A 24,248-nucleotide genomic window follows, 5' to 3' on the forward strand; every position below is an offset into this window, starting at 1 on the left:
AGGCAGGCGCTTTTGCCGCTGAGCTAAATTCCCAGCCCCTAGACACAAATATTTTAAAGATCTATATTGAACAATGACAGAGTTCATGATTATATGCTCATTGTTTCTTTGAAAATACTCTATTCTTTGCCTTGTTCACAACCTTTCAGTATTAATTGCCCAATCAGCTTGATATCTTGCAGTATTTGGTCATTCATGTTCAAAATATTTTGAAATATATCAACTGATTGGTCTGTATTAGTTCATTGCCTTTGCAATGTCTAGTTCAGTGAATACCCAGAAAATAAAGCAGAGATCCTACCAAAAGCTTTCCAGTCACCATACATTGGTATTGGCTCTCACTACCTGCCATAAAAACTTAAATTTTGTGAACAGAGGAAAAACTATACATTCAGGGGGTTATGGCCCAAATTGAGATGGACTGAAGCACCATTAGAATTTTTGGGGTCTTTCTTGAATAGAAGAGAATAGTTTCTTAGTTTAGGACATATGCATGTACCCACCAAAGAGTTTGGATTTTAAATAATTACAAAATATTTCTCAAACTAAGATTTAAACTGGGACACTGGGTATGTTTCTCAATTAAAATTAGTAATATGTTATTTTTGCACTGTTGCATAACAGATCTAGGCTTTGCTCTGTTGGCTCTCAAGGTACTTAGGGGAAAGTAGAGAAAACCAGCAAACTAGGAAAACATTCTAGAATATTTGTAAACAAAGGCCTTACTATCATGTTAGATGAATGCTTGAGGTACATTTCCTCCCTGGTAGAAACAACTTTTCTTATCCGTCTCTAAAGGTTATCTCTTTATGTCTTGGGCTTTGATAAGTAAACTACACAAATATGGATATTTTGAGATAAGAGAATAGTAGAATAAACAGACAGAATGTGTGTGATTCATTCAGTTCAGGCTGCTACAGTGAAATGAGTCTAACTAGGTGCCTTAAACTACAGCCACTTATTTCTCCCAGTTCTGGAGTAAGAAATCTAAAATGAGGGTACCAGTATGGTTAGGTTCCTGGTGAAGGCCTTTTCCTGCTGTCTTCACATGGCCTTTCCTTGGACTGTAGATGCAGAAAAGCACATCTTTTCTTCTTTCTGTGGGGGCCTCCTCTTCATGATTGAATGTAACTCTAATTACCTCCCAAAGGCCTGACTTCCAAATAGTATCACTACAGGAATTAAAGCGTCAACATATGGATTTTTCAGGGACACGGATATTCACGCTGTAAGAGTGAAACACAAATTACCTCTAATGTGTACAGTTACATTAAACTGCTATATAGTATGCTATATGAATGTTTCCATTCATCCTGATAATGCCAAGGAAACTATTAATGAATGTTCAATTACCATTAACGTCAGTCTGGAAGAAAAGGGAACATATAAGCACTCAACCATAAAGACACTGGCTCTTGAGCATAGTGCTCATGAACAGGAAGAGCAAAGACAGTTTAAAGGCTACTGGATGTCTGAGAGCAATAAGTAGAGTTCATCACATTAGAACAACATTGAATCTAAGTGTAGGGCTGGCATCATAGTTTTAGGCTTTGTTTTGTCCTTATTTTATAACACTGTTGCTATCTTATGTATTTTTTTTCTGGTGAAAAATTCTATTAACCAGGGAACAACTCTCAAGATTATCAGATCAATATGTTTTAATATTACTTGAGATATTTTGACCTGTAAAACAAACAAAAATTAGTATAAGTCACATTTATATTAAATTAATACATAATTTGAATTATTTGAAATTTCTTAATTCTATGTAACAATATATATATGTATATACATGGCAAAGGAATCAACTGTACAATAAAGATCTGAAAGAATTGTTTTTATATCCATATATTAGAACATATTTCATTATGTTAATAATTGCTGATGGAATTCTTGCAGGCTCAGAACCTGGATAGACAAGAAAACAATATGATATAAATAAGAGATTTTCTATTGCTTTGTAAAAGCTTGTAATCTATTTAATATTATTATTTAGAAGCTTAAACAATAACCGTGCTTGCAAATATTAACATAGTATAGGCTGCAAAAGCAAATCATGGGTGTAATTTCAAATTTTGAAGAGAAATATAAAATATATTGAAAGGTTTTTTATTTTTTTTTTTTGATGTACCATCATCACCATCTTTCAGTGCACAGTACTTTTTTGTTGTTGTTTTTGTTTTGGGTACAGGGGATTGAAGTCAGGACCTTGTACTTGCCAGGCAGGTGCTTGTGCTGCTGAGCTATATCCCCAGCCATAGTAGCAGGTAATGTACATGAAGATACAGTTTTTATTTTCTGGGTTTTTTTTTTTTTGGTACCGGGAATCAAACTCAGAACCTTGCACTTGCCAGGCAGGTGCTTGTGCCATTGAGCTATATACAATAATTATATATACATATTTATGTAATCAAATACATTTAAATATTATTACAGCATATATTTATTAATGAGATTTTACATTATACTTTTCATACTTTTCAACTTAGTATGAAAAGTCCAATTTTGTTGGGTATTATACACTTACAACACATCTTAAACTGGCATAGACATATTTCATGTCCTGCATTGCTACATGTGGCTAGTGGATTTTGTATTAGCACTGTCCTATAAAAGTGGATTCAGAGTGAAAAGCATTTATTTATTCTTTGTTAACTTCATAACAAACTATCTTTCAAAAAAGTGCAGTAAGATGAATTCTCAATAGAAATAAAAAATGGAATACAGAATTTCACTAGGAATAATACATTACCTTATCACACCAAATTCAAAACTTAAGTGAATAGGTAGCTGAATAAAAATTATTTGAAATTAGTTTTGAAAAATTGAGTGAAACTTTGGTGGGAAGGTAAAAATGGCTTTTAGAGATCTGTGAGATTTCTCATGTTCTCAATTTAATCAGAAAAGCAGTCACTAGATTTTTAGACATATTGCAAATTTCACTGTAACTATATTTATAGAGTTGTAAGCACAGTTTTTGATAAAAACTCAAAATATTAAGATATCTTCATGCTTTCTCAATAGATAGTACTGATTTGAAAATACATATATGGAAATATCTACATTTATATGTGTATGTGTGTGTATTCATATAGGGTCTTAAGCAAGACATTTGAAAATACAGAATTATTACTATCCAAACATGCACAATAAGAGAATATTCATTGCTTAAGATAAGAAAGTATGCAGGAAAAGTCCGAGCATAAAAAAAACTCTTTTCTCTTTCTTTTTAAACCAAAGTATGGTAACCAGTATGGCATTATTCATGATATTTACACATTAGTGGTTTTATGAGAAAAAAATACCATACATAAAATAATTTAACTATTGATAGATTTTTAAGTTGTGTGTTCTTGAAGTATTTTTGCTTCTGATAATTTTCTAACTGAGAAAATAAACTTCAAGAAGGCTGAAATGAAACTTTAGGTATAAATTCTCTTTTTAATTGTGTTGTTTGGAAAAGTATAAAGCCCTTTTCTGCACTAGTCCATCAATATATACTCATTGAAATTTTCTTATATTGTCATGCTAATTCAGAGAAGTTGGGGGGCAGTTGGGATCATGCAGAGTTATGTATGCAGGGTAATGGAAAGCTTTTTCTCTGATTGAGATAGAAAGCCACTGATGCTTTCTATCAGTGAGTAGAAAAGTGATATGCACTCATAAAAATAACTGGCTGCTCCAGTGGAAATAGATTCAGGTGATCAAAACCTTAAGAGCAATTACACTCTTGCTAAACCTGGAAGAAGATGGTGGCTTAGGTGAGGGAAGTAGCAGTGGGGGTAGTGAAAATTGACTGGCTTATGGATACATTTCGAGAGAGAATCAGAGGTCTCCTCATAAATTAATATAAAAACCTGACTTATCTTGTGGTAAGGCAAGGATGCAATTAGGATTATTGGTCATAAGACTAAAAATATGAAATTACAATGAATTGAATTTGAGAGTTATTTTAGGAATGAGAAAAGTAACTAATACACCTAATTCTCAATAACACATTGTCTTAGTTACTTTTCTCATTGCTGTGACAAAATACCTGACATCCAAAGTTAAAGGAGGAAAGGTTTATTTAGCTTACAATTTGTTAAGGTTTCAGTCCATAATTGGCTGGCTTTAAAGCAGGGTGACTTGGTGGACAGTCATCACAGAGGAGAAAGAGTTCATGGCACACAGAAGGTAGAAACACAAGCAAGGGAGGGCCACAACTCTTGCTATTCCTTATATCATACTCAGGCTACTTAGGGCAACTAGCACTTACAACTTTAAGCTTAGTGCCTTAGATGCTAGAATTATAACAAGAATCAATCCCAGCCCCACACACTATAGATCCAGCCACCTCTGGAAAATCCCCACCTATGACTGCATGAGGCTTTGGGGGGCCATTTAGACACAAACCATAGCATTCTTTCCCTGTCACCCCAAGACTCATGCATATCATTTTATCCAAAAGGCATCTAGTCCTATTATAAGAGTTGTCAAAGTCCTAAGAATTTCAGCATTGTGCAAAAGTCCAAGTCCAAAGTCTCTTCTGATATTTAAGGCAAATTCTTATCTAGGAGCCCCTGTACAAGTGTCAAATTTTTTTGTTTTTTGTTTTTCTTCCGGTACCAGGAATTGACCTCAAGACCTTGCACTTGCCAGGCAGGCACTTTGCTGCTGAGCTAAATCCCCAGCCCTGCCACTATACAAATGAAAAGAAAGTTAAACACTTACATTTACTGGCATAAGATAGATGTTACCATTCCAAAAACACAAATATAGGAATACAAAGGAATGGGACCTGAGCAAGTTCAAAATACAGCAAGGTAAACGTGAAGTTCTGTAGTTCCATGTTCAGTATCCAAGGCAACCTGTGTCAAGATATGAAGTACATAGGGCTTGGGTGGCTCTGCTGCTACAGTAATTTTGGTGATTATAGCTCCCACAGTTTCTTTATTAGGCTCACTGTGCTCTCTCTGTTCAACTTTCCTTCGATAATCCATGTTCCTGGCTTCTCCAAAATTCTGGAGTCTCCACTGCCCCTTTGGCTTGACATTCACAGCTTCACACACTGTCCTCTCAGCGGCACACGGCCTGGCCTGCCAGGCCTTCTTCTAAAATCTGGGTGGAAATATTCCTGAACCCACAACTCTTTCATTCTGCATGCACCTACAAGAAGCACCTCATGGATGATGCCAGTGTCTGCTGCAAGTTGGAGCACTAGCCACACTTCCTTCTCTCTTGACTGTTGGGTTAGATCATCTATGAACTAAATCCTGAGAAACAACTTCCCTAGACCAACTCCATTCTGGAACATTGTGCTCTGGGTTTCTTTTATCAAAGTAAAGACTTTCACTTTTGCAACTCCAAGACTACAAAAGCTGGGGTCCTGATCATTCCTGTGATGTCCTCAGACCATTCTCTGTTGTCTTCTTCTGAAATATTTGGCCTTTTATTGCTAGTAACCAATTTCTTTTCTATTCCATCTTTGCAGTCCAAAACTTTACTGGAGCTTCCTTCCTGGGCTTTTTGCTCTTAATTCTCAACATAAAGCTTGCTAAAAGCCCCCAAACGGTAGCCATATTTCATAATTTCTTTTATCAGATTAGTTATCTGGCCTTAATTTTAGTCATAGGTAAAGTCTCTGGACACAAGCAAAATGCAGACAAACTTTCTGCCAAAGTATAACACATTGTCTGGAGTCCAACAACCAATGTAGTTCTTCTTCCTAGCAGAAACCTCCATGCCTGGTCTTAACCAGAATGATTTCTCTCAGCCTTCTTATCTTCTGAGCTCTGACTAGAATCTCCCACCAGTCTAAGAGATTCCATTTCTAAGCCTAAGAGATTTCCATTCCATTTTTATCTAGCATCTCTACATCTTTGAAAACTCTTCCCACAAGGTAGCTCCAAAGGCTTCTGAACAGAATGGTCACGTACAGGTATAGTCACAGCAACAGTCCCACCTCTTTGGCACCAAATTCTACCTTAGTTAGTTTTCTCTCACTGCTGAGATAAAATATCTTCCCTAATAGGCCTGGATAAAACTGGCAGAAAGATACTAGTAAGGTTCCATTTTGCTTTGTGGCCTTCAGCTCACCTTGAACTGTTTCTCTTCTGTGATGCTACCTGCTTCTGAGCCAGCTGATTATGCAATGAAACTTCTACAAACTGTGAGCTAAGTAAACCTTTCCCCCTTTAACTTTGGGGATTGTGCATTAGTGAAAATAGCTAAGACAAGAAGAATATAAACAAAGTAAAATTAGGGTGTACTGGTGAGAGGACATGAAGTGCATTCATTTTAGAGATTCAAGTTTGAGATGCTATTCAGATATCTGGGTAGAAGTGTCTAAATAAAGATATGGATAGACAAATCAAGAGTTTAGAAACATAGCATCTTCAACTTGTACCCAGATTTTTCAGCCACACTAGAAGAGATTGCTAAGGACATAAGAGTAGAGAGAACAAAAAAAAAAAAAAAAAAAAAAAAAAACAACAACAACAAAAAAAACACTTAAGAATTAACCTGTGAACAAGTATTGTTAAAAATTCAAAGAAATGGTGAGATTCCAGGCAACCAGACACCTTAGGACCATGCCACTGTGAGACATGTGGACCAGGACCAGGACATGATACTCTCTGAGTTTTGAGACTTTTACATATGAATCCTATAGAGAGTATACTTCCTGTCTCTTGCTACTCCAGTGAGGCAGAGGTACTTGTTTCTCTGAACTAGGAAGTTCATAAAGGTTTAACATTTAAGCCAGTTCTCTCCATTGACATCTGAAATGTATCAGTGGCCTTACCTTCTTTATCTTGCTTTGAGTCCTGAGTTTTATTTTCATTCATATTTCCTTCCTCAGGAGCTCAGTATTTAGATGTCACTGATAAGTCAAATTATCATAATTTCATCCATTTTTCAACTTTTCTAAATATATACAGCCAGAATGCAGAATATGAAATAAAGGGGAATGAAGGAACTTTGTTTAATATGTAGAGGAAATAGTATCTATGATCTGAATATAACCTCCAAAATTCACATTGAAGTTTAATTACCAAAGTGATAATATTAAAATCTCTTAGAAGGGAATTATGTCATTAGGGTAGTGCCTTCAGGAATTGGATTAATGGCTTTGTAAAAGAAGTTCTAAGGATCTGTTTGTCTCCCTTTTACTTTTTATCTCTTAAGCCAAGTAAAGACACAGCATTCATACCACCAGAAGAAGCAGTGATCAAATTAATATTTGGAGGGAAAGAAAGGACTCTCATCAGACATTAAGCCTGCTAACCCTTTAATCTTAGACTTTACAACTTCAAGAACTGTGAACAATATATTAATATTCTTTGTAATTGTCCAGTCTGTTATTTTGCTATAATATTGAGAATAAACTAATGTTTGAATAGATATCACATATTATAGAGAAATTTACACCCTTCTTAAAATCATCCAAATGATTGAAGATTATGCATTGGTGGTATAGTGTTTAGTAAAGCTGCCTTCCAAATGATTGAAGATTATAATTTTAATATGTCACCTTTTATGCCTAACTATGTTAATATATTATTGAGCTGATACCTTGCTGCAAGTGTTTGGGGCTTTTCTACCATCATGTATTTTCCTCCTCCTATAGATATCTCGAGATTCATAATTATTTTGTATCCTGGAGAAATCCCTAAAAATCAATTTCCAAGCAGTCCACATTTCATTCTGTATGTCTGAATTTTAAATACCTGCAAAGTATATTTTTTTACAACAATCGTATGTTTAGATTAGGTGGTTTCCACACTAAAAAAGCCAGTAGATAAGATCTTACAGTTTATCTAGAGTAGATCTGACAATTGCATTTATGAAGAGAAATATAGCATATTGAGTATTTTCATCTAATATTTCCCTAAATGATATATTTATGTCTATCAAATCAGTTTTGCCAAATGTCTTAGTTACTGTTAAGGTTCTCTCATTGCTAAGACAAAATGCTTGATACTCAAAATTAAGCAGGAAAAGTTTATTTAACTCACAGTTTATGGAGGTTTCAGTCCATAATTATTTGACTTCAAGGCAGGGTAGCATGGCTAAGGGGCAACAGTTCATGGTGGCAAAAGACAGCAAAGCAGCAAGAAAAAAAAGGGACAAAGAGCAAGCCTCTTTTCCTCCCTTATAAGCAGGCTGCCTGTCCTGTAGATGCCCTCACACCATCTCCCTGTCCTCTTGCACGGGCTCAGAATGTTTACAAAGTGAGGTCATGGCCCTCTGCTGAGTCACTTAGTTAAGATTCTAAACTTCTCAAGCTGACATAATAAATCAACCATAACACCAAAATAATTTATTTGAGATATTAAAATGCTAGAACAGAGCACAGTAACAAAATATAATCTCTCTGGAATGCTGGGAAATAAGAAACTTGCAAAACTACAACCCAGTAAAGAGAAAAAAAAAATAGAGCTTTAGTTTCTATTGGATTATTGAAAGAATTAGTTAATGCCTAATTGTTTGATCAATTTTGCATGCCTATATCTGGTAATCTGAACAACTACTTTGAAGAGAACAATACGCAATATAGCAACCATTGTTAATTTCCTATCATCTTGGTTTGGAATTCTGTATCATTTTATTGTTTTTTTTTAAATAAAAACTAGAGCTTCAGGAATCAAAATAGGGCTGACAGGCAAACTAGAAACTACAGAGACACTGAAGAAAACACAGAGAAAAAAATGAAGAGGTATAGAACATTAACCCTGGCTCCGGAGAAAGAGGTCTTTTCTCTGCAAACACAGCATAAGCCTAGTGAGGGTTAGCAGCTTAGGAAGAAAGAACAGACCACCAGCGTGAGCCCAAAGAAATTCCACAACTGTCAGCTGCAAATACAGAATGTGGTATTATTGTGACAGTGACTGCTCCTAAGTGGCAAGCTACAGGTGCAGAAGAATCTCACTGCAGTGTCTGCTATCCTTGGGAGTGATAGCAGAAGCCATCTGGGGAGGAGGTATGGCCTTCAAGACCGAGCTACTCCATGAACCAAAAGGCATGAACAATTACACTGTAGGGTTCCTACCACAGTGCTTGGATAGGGGATGGCAACAAGAGACAGCTGGAAAGAAGAGGTGGTCTAGCCTTAGAGCCCCCAGGAAGTTTAAGTAGCAGCACGCTCAGGTTGTGAAGAATATGGAACTCCAGTCCTCTGTGGTGAGAAGTCAGGTTGGTATGTGGATGTCTTAGGGGACTGGGTTTGAAAGTGCTGACATTAAATCCAGCAAACTGCCGCCACCCCCATACTGCTTATTCCGCCAGAGAACACAGTGGTGTGCTTTTTTTTGCTATCTGCCAAAGGTTTGAGGATACACTTTGGCTTTGAAAGCTGCCAGATTCTGAGATGTCTGGGAAGAAGGGCCGCTGAAGCCAGGGAGACAATTCACAAGCCCACATATCATAAAGCTAGTAGGAGATAACAATGACTTGGGATGCAGGGGTATACAGGATGGCACAAAAACAAGTGCCACTGGAGTGAGTTCAGCTCTAAGGCAGATACCGCATGATTTTAGGTTTTTTTTTTTGTTTGTTTGTTTGTTTGTTTTGGTTTTTTTTTTGGTACTGGGAATCAAACTCAAGACCTTGTGCTTGCTAGGCAGGCACTTGTGCCACTGAGCTATATCCCCAGCCCACCGCATGGCTTCTAGATAACTAAAAAGCAAACAAACAGAACTGAAACAAACCTCAGAGTTCTAGGAATAAAGGAAAAGATAGAAAATGACTTAAAATGTATATAAAATTTAATCACTGAAATTATAGCAGAAAAATTTTCCAAATCTAGGAAGATTATTCAATATTCAAGTTCAAGCAGAACATAGAATCCCAGATAGCCATGACCAGAGAAGAACCTCTCAGTGGCATGTCATAACCAAATCAGAAATTCAATCAAAGAAATGCATACAAGGGTTTACAGGAAATTCAGCAAACAACCTGTAAAATCAAACCCATTAGAATAACTATAGATTTCTCAGCACACACCTTAAAGGTCAGTAGAGTTTGGAGCAAATTTTTTCAAGCCCTAAAAGAAAACAATTTTCAAACCAGACTTTTATATACTGCAAAATTAACCTTTAAAATTGACAGAGGAATAAAGACCTTCCACAACAACAACAACAAAAATCCTAGAGAAATCTATGACCACCAAAACAGGATTGCAGAAAATATTTACATGAGTCCTACACAGAGACAGAGAGGTCACCAGCACCAAAGAGCCCAAAGAAATATATATTTCTAGATCACTAATGAGCCCAGTGGATTATACTTATTCACTGCTAGTGGACTTGCAAAATGGTATAGTCAGTCACTTTGAAAGATAGTTTCTCAGTTTTTTATACAAGTAAACACATTGTTAGAGTATGATCCCATATTGTTTAGTATTTACCCAAATGAGTTGAAAGATCTGTGCACATAAAAACTTTGAACACAAATGTTTGCAATAGACTTATTCATATATCAAAAACTTAGAAGTAATCAAGATGTTCATTACTTAGTAAGTGGGTACACAAATTATCATATATCCAATCAATAGTACATAAATACAAAAGGAGTTATTAAGACAGAAAAGGAAATGGAAGAATCTTAAATCATATCTCTAAATGAAAAACCTAATATGCCAGGGCTGTATGATTTCTAATGCATGATGTTTTGGGAAAAATGAAACTTTGGAGACTATAAACAGATCAGTCATTGCCAAGACCTTGGGATGTTTTAAAAAGAGCACAGGGAATTGTAGGACAGTTAAACTATTATTATCTTACATGGTGTTATAATGGTAGTTACATTTCTTATATTTTTATTAAAATCCATAAAATGCACACCTCTAAGAGTGAGCCCCACTGTGACTGTGGGTTTTAACTAATAATAATAATATCAATATTGAGTCATAAGTTGTGACAAATATAACACACTGACATTAAAAATGGAAGGAAAGTGGGAACAGAAGGTATATGAGAACTCCAACTTTTCACTCAATTTTTACTATCAACTTAAAATGTCAAAAGGCATGTCTGTTAAGTGAAAGATACATGCAGCTATTACCATGTCTCCTTGAGATAAAAACAGAGTGAGAGATTGGGCCCCAGAACTGTCATCGTCTTACATTTGAATAACTACTTTGGAATACTGCATTAATGGATATAGCTATGACTGTTTTTTAAGTGGGTGATTATTTTTTATATTATTTCTAACACTTGATTATTGAAAAACTCCAGGCCTTCTCTGCTGCGATATCTACAATAATCATTAAAGGTTCCAGCATATCTAGCTCCATTCATTCCTGGGACCATTGAGTTCCACTTTAGCAGGCCTCAAGTAGCAGTTCTTCCAACAGACAGTGAACACTAGAAATATTAAAAAGGTTGTACATTAGTGACTTAGGGTTCTAGGTCGTAGAAATAAACCAAATCTGAGAAGTACTATGATTCCCTGATTCCCTTGTTGAACTGTTCCCCAATTTGTCCACTTTGTATCTAATTACCATGGTCTAGAAACCTCATTTCCATGCCTTCCAGCCTTCTCAGAGCCAGACTAACCTCAGACATCAGGGTCATAACTCGTATGACTACACTGAGATTTGCTCTTACACGCTATTTTAGTCCTGCATCTTTTGTCCTATATTGAGAATTAACAAAGGGGAGGGGAGAAGTTTTCCCTTATGTTTTAATATCATCCCTGCTGCTACCTGATTCACTGAAAGCCATGAAGTATCCATGCCAATGCTTTCAATTCAGATTAAACTTCTTTATGAGTAAATTTGTGTTGAACATGAATAAATTGAAAACTTCTTAAAACAACGTAAACAATTGGATGAAAATTTCTGGATAAAATTCAGACAATCTGTATCCAATAATTTACTGACATCTAAGCTTGTAGCTCATTTGTTTTGCCATGTACTAATTTAGCAATTCCATTGAAACTCAACTATTTGTTATTATTTGTTCTTGGTGAGCCTTTTCCTGTGTTTTATTTATGATTTCATTATCTTCTACATGAGTACTTTTGTATATTTAATTCAGAGGCTTTACATTAAGAACAGTTAAAGAAAATACTTTCATCTGTATTTCTTTTTAAAATAAGATTATAATAACATGTGCTCTACCACATATAGATCTTCACAAAACACAAGTAAGTATGAATATTTTATTAGAACCACTTATGAAGAAATAGCAGGGCTCCGAGTACACATACATTAGCAAATTAATCTACCAAGCCATATGCACAAACTCTTTAAAGTAGCTGCAGATAAGAGAGGAAAAAAGAGCACAGAGTTGCTCCCAGAAGACAATGAATTTATTGCTACCACTGAAGATTTCAGCTAACATATATAACAGTAACAAAATATAATATGAACTGGAATTTGCAGTTGCACCACATGCTATTCTGTAGCATAAGAGGTAGAGACAAGGCATTAGTTGGTGTTTTCTCATCAGGCATTCATTCCCTCATTCAGAATACACAAGGATGTACACCACAGAGTTACTGAGAATACAAAGTGGTTACAACACTGCCCTTAAGTTTCCCCAAGCCAGTGAAAAGAACTAGTATGCAAGCAACAAACGCAACGCACTGCTCTAGTGGACATCTTAAGATTGACTAATGGAATGTGAGACTACAAAATCAGACACAGTCAATTTAGCCTAGAAAATCACTCATTGAGAAGCAAAGACTTAATGTGGTCATAAAGGAAGGGTGCAACTTTCCAGGTTAGCTGAGATAATGCTATTCCAAATAGCAGGAATACTGTGTGCAAAATGTAAAAGTAAGGAAATAACAGGATGGGATTGAAGTGAGGGAAGTAAACCAAGTTACTTAGTACATGGGTAGAATGTTTGGTGGAGAGAAATAACTTTGAGGGAAGAGATGGAGAAGAGTGAGATCCTAAGTGATCAAGGTCATCCTAAAGCTAAGAAGTTTAAATTTTATCATAAGACAAATGTGTGGCATGGAAGGGTTTTATGAGGTGCACCATGGTGGAATTTGCTTTTCAGAGCCATACCCTGGACAGTGGTGCAGAGGTTGGGTGATGGGTGGGGTTGGAGGAACTCCGGAAGGTATATGGGAATAAGATGTGTAAGCTGGGGTAAAGTACGTGGTGGTGTGGATCTCATAAAAGGTGACAAAGAGAGACTGGTGGGGTCATTTAGTGGTGGAAGACAGAGAAAAAAACAGATCTAAACAGGAAGAAATATGAGTGTGTACTAATTTGAGTAACCATGATAGCAAATGTCATTGAGAGTTCATGATGTACCAAACATGTTATGTAATTTTAGAAAATTTCTGTATATAAAAATACTGACTTTCAAAAGAGGTAAATAACTTACTGAAGGTCACACAGACTTTAAGTTATGGAATGAGGTTAACACAAGATGCTACTGGCCACAGAGCTGGTGCCCTCTGAGTTGCTTCATGTGACCCTCTTAATGGGATCGGAGACATGGGGGGAGGCAGAGACTAGAATAGCTCACAGTACTCCATGCTGGATGCTACGGCTGGTTTAGAAGAAAAGAATGAATTAAGTGGAGGTTCCTGAGGGAAATCTAGGTAGAAATGACAAATAACCAGTTTCTTTCATGCATCTGCTGAGGTCTCCTGATGATATAGGTTTTTATTTGTACTAGGGCTAAAATACGTGTGCAGTGATAATTCTGTTGCTGAGTGAATTCTTATGCTGTGTTTATGAGTCAGATCAATATGTATTTTCCTTTATCTATTAAGGATAGAATTTTTAACACACACTCATTAATTACTTCCTGAAGGTAAAAGTCTTCTGTACTTGTTCTCCATTGGTTATGTTATTTATTAATAGCATCTTCAATACATGTGCATTGTGTAACCATTGAGTGTATTTTGCAAACTGCACTATGCTATTAAATTGAAAGAATAAGGTCTCCATTCAAAGTGATTACAATCATCTACTTTCAATAGTTACTTTTATTATTTTTTGTGTTCATTGTTCACCTTATTGCATATTTTCTTTTTAACCTTAGCTGCTTCAAATCCTATTTTGCATGACAAGATTATAAATACATAAAACATACATATACAACTAACTATAAAGCTTTCAGTCTCACAGCTGACACAGAGTTGAAACAGCCAAAAGATGAAAATTTTTGCTCTTTTATAAGCTCGATTTTTTTTAAGGTGAGATGGCAGGACAATTAAGTGGCCAAAGGACTTTCATATATAAATGTAATGAAAAGGAGCTGCTGGGGATAAAGCAGAGAACGCTTACTGGGAGGACAGAAATTATTTTGCAAGCTGCCTGTACCAAGGCAATTCTTGGTACTACCCTATAATTAATTATTTTCTGATTTAACCGAGAAAATATGTGATTACTTCAAATATCTGCAAGGCTGGATTATAACATTCCATTTTGTTAGCCCTAGAACAATGTGTTTTAGTGATAGTATTCTATTCCATGCTTGAGGCTTGTTGGCAGTATATTTCATCTACTCTAAAAGACATTGGAGTGTAGTTCAGCCCAGTGACTGGAGGTCACTAAATTCCTTCTCTCCTAGAAAAGAAAATGGTGGGGGAACCCTTCTTCACTGAGGAATTCATGTTAATGAATGGTCCAGTGATCCTGACATCCATTCATTAAATTAATCAGACTTCATAGCAGTAGCTCATGAACCACAAGGAAAAAAATGGGAAGGCAACAGGAAACACATACACTGAAGCATATGGCTTTGCCAGTGTGGGACTCTTGAGAATTATTAAATGATAGTTTGACATAACTTAGATTTAATAAAATCTGTCTGCTGTCTGAACATGTAAATTTTCATACCTTAGGTAATTCATGCAAATTAACTTATATCAAAACGTGTACTTTGACTTGTTGCCTATAATATAATGGTGGTCACTAAGCCATGAAACTATATTTATGTGAAATGAAATGATGTGGTTATAAATGATTGAGTATTATACCCAGACAGTATTATGTGTAAATATAAGGTATTTTTATATTTGTATTTTCATAAAAGATTAAATATAATGAAATAATGCAACCCTACGTAGCTAATATATAGGAGAATTTAAGTTGAATCCTTATTATAATGGACTTTGCCAAAGAGTTTTTAATAGCCAAAAACTCTAAAGTATCTAGGTTTATTCCTAAAATATGTGGAAATTAATAAAATTAAAATGATCTCTTTCAATATCAAAGCTACAAATAGCTGGTATATGTTAATGATTACAATTTGTAACCGTTCATAGCCCCTGAACTCAGATTTACACATCTATCACCTCTCCTTTATTTCTTTATCATATCCCACACCAAACACTTATTCTGCCTCTTCTAAATCTATTCTTTTCCCTGCTTTTCCTATCTTGTTCAACCTGACTGAATAGAAAGTTTACTTTTCTTTTGGCACAGGTCAAGAAATTAATCGCATTAGAATCCACCATCCAATCCTGTCAACTTTATTTTGTAAAGATATTGAAAATATGATGACTTGTCACAACAGCCACACTGCTTTAAATCATTGTATCTTTTCCTTAAATGATTTCAGCCTTCCTTGCTACCTGTTTTTATCCTGAATCTCTATGGCCAGTTTTTATCTCAGCAACCAGTAGACTACTAAAAAATGTGAATCGTGCCATTGTCTATTCAAAGCAATGAGGTGGTTTTACCTCACACCCAGCCAAATATATATCCCTATAATGGCATCTAAAATCTCCAGTCTGGTCACTCCCAAGCTTTACGACTATCAACTCTTCCATTTTCCACTTTATTCACTCTGCTGTAACTCCAAGACTGCCTTCTTTCCTGTTCCTAGAGCTGAACAGGTATCTCTACATGGAACCTTGCATTTGCTGGTTCTATTTCCAGCATGTTCTTCCTTTCTACATAAAGACGATGACTCCTTCATCATTACCCTTCAGCTCTATTTTAGTCAGCTTTCCCCTGCTAGTCACACTATTGTTTGACAGCCACAGTTTAAAGGAGGAGAGATTTTTGATGTTTTAAGAAGACTTAGTCCATCGTCAGTCTAATCCAAGGAAGCAACACTATGGTGGAAGGGCCTAGAGAGGCAAATCTGCTCAGGTGATGGTGACCAGGAAGCAGAATAGGGAAATAGAGCCTCCATGATATACCCAGAAACATTCGGGAGTGTTCACCACCAATCTCCTGGGCAGATTCCCAAGACCAATAAAGTTAACACTTCACATAACTGCCACAAAATCATTTATGAAATGTGATTATTCTATTCAGTGAGGACTGCCCAGATTACCATATTACAATGGAATCTTCACTTTTGTGTCTAGCACTCTCCACCCTTTACCTGTTTTAGTTTGAGAAAACTAGTTAGTACCATGAAGACATAGTGCTTATTTCCATCTGACATGATTAGGGCATAAGATTTTACTTATCAATTACTTTTTGTGTATGTTGCTTTGCTCCCCCCCCAACTAGGTTTTCAGTGAGAATGTATTCGATCTATTTCATTCCTAGTGGTATGTCTGATGCCTGTGTTCTTGGTGTATAATCTTTGGAATAAAGGAATTGAATATGAAATTATGGTCAAGTTTTTTTTTTTTTTTTTTTTGGTTTTGGGTTTTTTTTTTCCGGTACCAGGAATCAAACTCACGACCTTGCGCTTGCCAGGCAGGCACTGTGCTGCTGAGCTAAATCCCCAGCCCCTATGGTCAAGTTTTTAAGGAGAAAACTTTCATTCTTTAAATTTATTTTGATGCTTGGTAAATTATAAGTTTACTTGGAAATAAACTTTTAAAAGTGTATTTGGAAAATAGCCTTATTTCTTTTCTCTCAACCGAGGAACTCCTTGGCAGTAGTATCTTGCTTCATCGCTACAACATTCTGTTATTTCCAACTTTATTGTCCCTTTGGGGACAAACTAACCCAGATTAGCTGTACACCAGTCCCTGCTCTTAGTGTTGAGTGTATCATATGGTAGCATAAGTAAAGAATGTAGTCTTGGGTCAGGTTACATCACACCCAACCTTTTCTCTTCCACATCCTCTCCCTCCACGCCAGGACAGACACCTGCATGTGGTTTCTACTTTGATGTCTGTCTTCCTCTTGGATGTTTCTAGAGTCTTGGCTTTCTTTTGAATACTTTAATGTCCAAGCTAAAATGTTAAGTGCAGATTTCACCTGCCTAAGAAACTTCCCAAATTATTTTTTTCCTTCTCAAAATTCTTATGGTCCAAAAAAGGCCATGAAGCAAATCCAGAATTTACATTGATTTAATCGAGCTCAATTTAACTAGCTTGTTAGATGAATGTATGCTACACAACCTCCCAGTAAAAATAGCAATACATTTTCTCCTAGGCCTATATATCTTGATTGCCTCAATTTGATGTTATGTTAACTAAAATTCAGATGTGCTTGCTCACCTAATATTTTATTTCTGTACTATTCAATTTAACCTCATTACTTAAACAAAATCAAGGATATGATTTTAGAAAGTTATGTTGTTTGTATGAAAATATGTTGTGCTTTGGAACTATCAAAAATTATTCAATTATATGAGCAATTAGAAACTATAAACAATGAAGAATAAATTGGGACATTAGATTGTTGTTTTGTTTTGTTTTTTAAGACAGGGCCTCTCTATGCAGTTCAGGCTGGCCTTGAGCTCACTTTGTCGCCCAGGCTGGTCTTAAACTTGCAGCCATCTTCCTGCCTCAGCCTCCAGAGTGCTGGGATAACAGGCATGTGCCACCATGCCCAGACAACTATGACATTAGGTTATTACACAATAAAATCACAATGTTAAACAGTTTATGCACTGAATTTACTTTAAATTTTAATTCTCCTTTAAATAAACTAAAATTTACAATTATAATTCTTTCATTATGTTCATGATTTATACAAAGAATACAGTGTATAGAGAAGTTTGAGTTAACAGAGTGATAGCCTAAGTGTTGTCTTTACTTTGAAATGTCAGTCAGCTAATTTACACTTGTAAGTCTGTTCCACAACACTTCTCATTAACTTTCATTGCCATTGTTGTCTTCTCTGTGGATTTACTTTGAGACAGGTTCTTGCTATGTATCCCAGGCTGGCCTTGAACTTGAAATCCTTCTACCTCTAACTCAAGTGCTGAGGTTATAGCCATTTGCCATCATGCCAGATTCTTTAACATTTTAGATAAACTGTCAAGCAACTGGTTGCCATAACATATATATAGAAAGTTCTACTGTTCATTTTCTAATTTGACCATGTTCAGTGTTGTCCATTAGGCTGTATGACTCTTTGAGATTGAGTCCTCACAACATATCTTATGAGCTCTTTTTCTAGTCCTGGAAAGCTACCCAATATGGGCAGATTGAATAGCCACAGTCTAGGTCCAGTGTTGGTCTGTGGATTACAACAGGTTTACATATTTTTCAGAAAACTCTAAAGGAAAAAAGTGGCCAAAAGGGCACATTTGGAAAGATGATCTAGTTAACTGTAGAACCAGGGCTTTATCTGGGATTTGCCTGAGTGTATTTTCCTTGGTGTTATCCCTAATACCACAACCATTTCTCTCATTTTTTCATTTGAAGAAATCTTGAATAAAATTCAATGTTTTTATATTTCTAGGTAAGCAATCATTTGTTCTGAGTAATAGTTTGTTGTGATGTAATTGTATCTTTGGGACACTTTAAAGTGGAAGCATATTTTGAATAAATTCTGAATAGGATATTTTATGAATTACATCCATAGCCTTGCAAATAATCTCTCGGTTCTCAAAAATTAAAAAGCAGCACTCATTGTTCTGGATAATTGGTTAAAATTTTGACTAACCATCTGTCTTGATATGCTTATACGATGCCATTGCTATTTCAAAACTTCAGCTGAACAAGATTTCCTCAAGTTGAATGCAACTTTCCTAAAAATATAACATATTTTTGGGAAAAATGAAGTGATTGTTATTTAATGCTAAAAATAGCTGGTTAAAACTCTAAAATGGAAGTCATTCACTAAAATGTTGTTATTTACTATTAGGATGAAGACACTTATTTTAACAGAAAGACATAGGGCGTTCTATGAACAAAAAAATCTTTAGACTATATATCCACAGTAAATGTTCACACTTAACATTATGTGAGAATAGAAATGGTCATTTCTAATGAACAATGTCTGAAAATCCATAGAACAGTTCCAGAAACATCTCGTTTGTCCATGGCATAAGGCCAAACCACTGCTGCATGATACTGCTTATATTTTGACAAGACATCCTATTTTATATGAGACACAATTCCTAGTTTACTACACGTAAAACATTTGCCGAATAAACTGTATTATTCATAAAAGAAACTGTAGTCCTCAATCCATTTGTCTTTATTTTGACCTAAAAAATAAGATCGCTGGACATGTACTTACATTAAACAGGAAAATAATCAAGCATTCAAAGAGTCAAAAATGTTTATAGTAGAAGTATGAATCACATCATTGTGGGATCATTTTCCTCTGCAGAACGATGTCATATAAGACTAATCTGAAAAGGAGTAGGTAAGAAATAGACACTTTCTGAAATCATTTTATCAACAGATTTAAATGAAAGCTATGGAATAATGGGCAAACAAAGTAAGTAAGAATAATACGTCAAGGAAATTTTTTGCAATGAAGCCGATCAATTTTGAAGTAAGAAAAGATAAATGAAACAACAGCATTCATTAAATATATAATTTGGTAGCTATCTATCTAATGTATGTTTACTACGTTCAGTGCATTCCTTACCTTCCAGATATGATTTTGAAACTGTTAATTTCTAAAAGATACACATCAGATAAATATTTGTATCCAAAACTCATCAATGTTTTGAAATAGCAGGGGAAAAAACATTTTATCTCATTTACTGGTTCCATGTATAAATAAAGGTAGATACCATTAATAATAATGATAATAAAATCTACTGCTTTTAGCGAGTATAATGGTGACTTAGTCCCTACAGACAGATAAGGTTGCACTGTTATCAAGTACCTAACTACCTGTATAAGAGCTAAAGAAAGTAAGAGAAAGAGCATTGTGCCTATTTTTGGTGTAAGAAAAAGAAAGGATAAGTATGAGGATTAAAGGAAGGCATTATTGGTATTATTAACCCCCTCCCTTAAATCCAAAGAGGAGGGAGAAAAATGTCTCCCATGTGGGAAAGAGAATTAAACTTCACCTTTACACTTGAACCACAATGCCATTCCTTTCACAGGGAAACCTGATGCAGGGTAGAGTCCCATATTCCCTACCTTCAGGCTAAGAGGCAAGGACTAAGCCCCTGGGACTACATGAACTATGTGGCTGTCTGCTTCCACCAGCCCTTTTCCAACCTTGGGCAAGAGAGAAATGTCGCCACCAGCTGGGGAGGACAGAGAAGCTAACGCAGGCCTCTGCCTGGGAGCTCAGAGACGGGCCCACCCCAGTGTGACCCAGCAACAAGTAAAAAGCAAAGGCTCCACACTCAAGCAGCTATCAGACAAAAACTCCAGACCTGGCATGAGGTGGAGTCCTGACCCCAGAAGGCCAGGCTTGAGTCTTGGCCTGCACTACCATCAGCCTTGGCATAAGGGGGAGGTAACCCTCCCTACCACACTGTGTAGGTCCCATAGCTGGAAGACTCAGGTGTGACCCAGTTTAGTATTGGCTTTGGCAGCCAACAGGGAGATGGAAAACTCAAAACAGCCATTTTAGGGGAATTTGAGGCACTTCAGGAAGACAGAAAAATGATTCAATATCTCAACAGAGAAACTTTAGAGAATGGAGAATGGCGGAAGCAATTTTTAAAAATTACACAAATTCTTGAACTCAACAGTGCAGTAAGTAAAATTAAGGAGATAGAAGGCATCACTCGCTGGATAGCTCAAATAGAAGGAAAAAAATTGATGAGCTCAAAGACAAAATATTTGGAAATACACAGTTGAAGAAGAAAAAAGAAAAAGAAAGTACAGAAGGAAGTTTACAGAGCTGTAAGACAGTACTGAAAGAGCAACTGAGGTTTAAGAAGGATTTGAGAATGTCATAACTGCAGAAATCTTATTCAAATAAATCACAAGAGAAAACTTCCCAAACCAAAAGGAGACAAATGTCAAAGGTTGCTAGTCCAATTTAACTCAACTAAGTCTACCTCAAGACATCTGATAATCAATACCTTAGGGTAAAAGAACAAACGAAGATTTTCAAGCCTATAAGAAAAAAGAACAAATATGGATGTCCCAACTCACCTGACAGTAGACTTCTGAAGAGCAGACTTACAAGTGAGTAGACAATGGCATGAGACTGTCACACTGCTGAAGGAAAATAGGCCCCACTCAACTGAAAGCACTCAGTAAAGCTATCCATAAGAAATGGAAAAACAGACATTCCAAAACAAAAACTCAGAAAAGATAATCTCACTAGGCTGCCCTATGAGAAATGCTAAGGAGAGTTCCTCAAACTGAAGGAGATACTAATGAGTAAGAAGAAAACACAGGAAGGTCTAAAATTTGCTGGTAAGAGTAACTACACACAAAAAATCCGAGTGCTCTAGGACAGTAAACAGGTGTGTAAACTGTTTATCTATTTGGCATGAAGACCCAAAGGGAAGACATTTAAAAAATAACTCAATGTATTAAGAAGAAATATAGAAAGAAGGAAAGGGTGATTTCAAAAATTCACAAAGTGGGAAGGACTAGAATACAAGTGTAGATTTTTAAAGTAGTAGATTTTCTGTTTCTTTTTTATCATTACAATCTTATTAAACAGTTATAATACTGATTATTTTAATTAAAAGATATTGTATAATCTGTTAAGTTGCTGTACTTCAAAATAGTGTGTTTTAAGCAAAATGTATTTATTTTTGTCTCCAGGTAACCATAAGTAATAAAGTATAATAGGCAAACTAAAAGGACTAAGCTAGGAGTCAAAACACACTACTAAAACATATCGATGAACCTCAAGGAAAGACTGTAAGAGAGGGAGAAATGAAAGAGGGAAGCTAAGTAAAACTGGAAAAAATTACAAAACGGCTGCAGTAACGTGTTGCCATTCATATCGCGTTAAATTTAAGCAGAATACATTCTCTGATTAAAAGACAGAGTGACTGAATAGATTTTTAAAAAGACTTTGGTACGCATTATTCACAAGAAACTCATTTCACCTCTAAGGGTGTACATAGAACAAGTGAAGGGGTGAAATAAGATATTCCAGGCAAATGGTAGTAAAAGAAAAGTAGGAATAGACAAACTTATCCAGTATGAGATAAAGCAGAATTTAAACAAAAAGCAGTTACAAAAAGCAGGGAAGGTGATTATATCATGATAAGGGGAAGTCAAGACAACAAGATGAAATAGTAACCATATATAATTAATTAAATATAATATCCAGGACAGTAATAGTAGGGGACTTGTACCAATCACTCAAGCAAAAAGTCAGCAATAAAGTTTAAGTTGTACCCTGGAGCACATGCTCCTAATAGACATTATAGAACACTCTACTCAATAGCTGCAGAATATATATTCTTTTCCTCAGCAGGATGGATAATATAGTAAGCTACAAAACAATGTATTATTAAGTTCCAAAAGTGTTTACGAATTAAAATAAATTGAAAACATCATGGCATTTTTTCTGCCTGCAATAATAAGAAATATACAATAGTTCAGAAAATATAGAAATACAGGGAAATTGAATACTGTATTCTTGATCAACCAGTAAGTGGAGGAAGAAATCTAGAATTATTTTTAAAGTTCTTGAAACAAATGAAAATGTAAACATAAAATAGCAAACCCATGGTATAGTGAAAGCACAGAAAGAGAAATATCTATACCAACCAATGCCTATGTCAGAAAAAGAAATTTTCATGATAATAACTAACCTTGTATTTTAAAGAACCAAACAATAGAAAATAACAAAATGAGTAGAAGGAATAAAAAAGATCAGAGCAAAAATAAAGGACCTCCACAAAACAACAATAAATAAAAACAGCTGATTCTTTGAAAAGTTGAACATAATCAACAAATCCTGGGCCATATTAAGAAAGGAAACACTGCAATAAAGTCAGAGATGAATATTACAAAGATGATATTACAATGAATATCACAGAAGTGCAAAGGATCATTAGAGATTATTATGAATAACCACATGGCAAATGGTAAAACTTCAATACCTAGAAGAAATGGACACATTCCTTACAAAGATTGTATCATGAAAAAATAGAAAACCAAACAGAAAAATATCAAGTAACAGTGGTGAATCAGTAGTAAAATTTTTCCATCTTGGAAATAGATGGCTTCTTTATCAAACATACAAATAAGAAATATTATCAATTTTTCTTAAATTATTTCAAAAATAACGGGATGAGATTCTTTCAAAGTCATTCGTTGAGGCAAGCATTACCTTGATACTAAAAGCAGACAAAGACAACAAAATTACAGAACAATATCCTTGATGAAAATAGATGCAAAAAATCTCACTAACACACTAATAATTCAACAATGTTAAAAAAATTTTTTGACCATGATCAAGTGGAAGTCTTTCCAAAGATAAAGTAAATACATCAACAGATGTAATATCCATATCAAAAGAGTGACGGGCAAAAACCATATGATCATCTCAAGAGATATGGAAAAAAGGACTTGATAAAATTCACTATTGGGGGCTGGGGATTTAGCTCAGTGGTACAGCGCCTGCCCGGCAAGCGCAAGGTCGTGAGTTCGATTCCCGGTACCAGAAAAAAAAAAAAAAAAGCCCCAAAGTTAAATTCACTATTGCATCGTGACAAAAATGTTGAATAAATTAGATATAAAAACAAGGTATCTCATCATAATACATAATAAATACATAAAAAGCCAACATCTAACATTTTATTACAAGTGGAAAAGTGAAAGCTTTTTCCTCTCAGATATGGAACAAGAGAAAAATACCACTTTCTACCATATTTATTCAACATCATACTTATTACAGTGTTACATGCATAACAATGTTTACAGCAGCACAAATCATACTACCTAAATCTTGGTTATATGTTCATCAATAGAAGAATAGATAAACCTATCAACCATGGAGTGCTACCTTACTATAAAGAAGGATAAATCTTATTCATTTCTAGGAAAATGAATGTATTTTGACATCATAATAGTAAGTGAAGTAAATCAGATACACAGGCTTGATTATACATGGTTTCTTTTATATGAGAAACTCAAAATGTAAAAAGACAAAATAAACTCTAGATAGTAGGAAATAGGGTGATGTTTTGCAGAAGGGCAGGATATTAAGGGATAGAGGAAGAGGGGAGGAAGTGGAGAAGTGGGTGAAAAAGGATCAA

General features: G+C 35.4%; 1 protein-coding gene and 1 long non-coding RNA gene across 2 annotated transcripts in view; both read right to left on the bottom strand.

Moving 5' to 3' along the window:
• Positions 1 to 24,248, bottom strand: part of Gpc5 (glypican 5) — a 1,267,099-nt gene that overhangs the window by 138,736 nt on the left and 1,104,115 nt on the right. The gene's annotated exons all lie outside the window — the stretch shown is intronic.
• Positions 4,725 to 8,037, bottom strand: LOC106148965. Its single transcript, XR_001234779.1, has 3 exons — positions 7,998 to 8,037; positions 6,785 to 6,906; positions 4,725 to 4,850 (listed from the first exon to the last, which is right to left on the bottom strand). It is a non-coding gene; the product is annotated as an uncharacterized LOC106148965 (long non-coding RNA).

This window comes from Chinchilla lanigera, unplaced genomic scaffold (assembly GCF_000276665.1).
Source record: "Chinchilla lanigera isolate Chin_1 unplaced genomic scaffold, ChiLan1.0 scaffold00003, whole genome shotgun sequence".
Taxonomy (NCBI): Eukaryota; Metazoa; Chordata; class Mammalia; order Rodentia; family Chinchillidae; genus Chinchilla; species Chinchilla lanigera.